Source organism: Seriola lalandi, unplaced genomic scaffold (genome assembly GCF_002814215.2).
Source record: "Seriola lalandi dorsalis isolate HSWRI2012SDOR001 ecotype SW California unplaced genomic scaffold, Sedor1 jcf7180002054984, whole genome shotgun sequence".
In the NCBI taxonomy this organism is placed as follows: Eukaryota; Metazoa; Chordata; class Actinopteri; order Carangiformes; family Carangidae; genus Seriola; species Seriola lalandi.
The window spans coordinates 737,253-738,216 of NW_019525533.1; positions in this window are offsets into that span (position 1 = coordinate 737,253).

Consider the following 964-nt stretch of genomic DNA (forward strand, 5'->3'; position numbering starts at 1 on the left):
AAAGTGCAGCTTCTTTTCTGTTTGAATTCAACATTCAGTCTGAATTAAAATGATTCATTTCAACACTAATCAACTGTTTCCTCTTCGGGGCGCCTCGGCGGCTCACCTGCTCCAGAGCGAACCGTTAACACTGAGTCCTAACTGCAGTGGCCCAGGCTCCAGTCTGAGCTGTGGCCCTTTCCTGTGTCACCTCCTCTCTCTCACTGTGGCTGTCAAAATAAAGGCCCAACAGGCCCAAAAAATAACTTCAAGAACTTGTTTTCCCATCTGGCTGTCTGATTAAACATGTAGTGATGGGCTGTAGCTTGCTATCAATACTAATGAAAGACTTCCTGCAGCTCCTTCACAGTAAAAGCCTCCGTTAAGACTGAGCTGATCACGTCATTGATGTTTTACATCAGTTTGTGCAGCTTAGCTTGGGTCAGTGAGGTTTGCACTGAGATTAGAAGTGGTCTGAAGAGTGATGGGTGAGCAGGAGTCTCAGACACACAGCGTGTAACAGATGTGTCTGAGGTGCACATCTGGACAGCTGTCTTTCCTGTACATCGTTCCCTTCATGTTTTCTGTCACTCTCTACTGTCAAGGATCAAATAACAGCATCAGTGGAGAAGTTGTCTGAATCTACACCTGAACACCTTCTGCCCTTCTTTGTCCAGTTACTTTACTATGTGAGGAACAAGATATAATGGAGAGGATCCAGGCTCAAAGGTCCACTTACTAATGATTCAGAGCTTTCAGATTTTATAGACACTTCATCATGATACATGAATATTTTCTAAGTTTCATTATTGAGCTTCTCAGTTGTTTTATTAGAGAAACACAATCAATAGATTCTTGTTATAAAACCCACAAGATCCATTTCAGTTTGTAGTTTCAGGTGGTTTCTGCAGCAACTGCATCATTAATATAAATCTATTAGAAAATCATTTATCTTCCATCAGGTCAGTTTACAGTAGAAACAGTG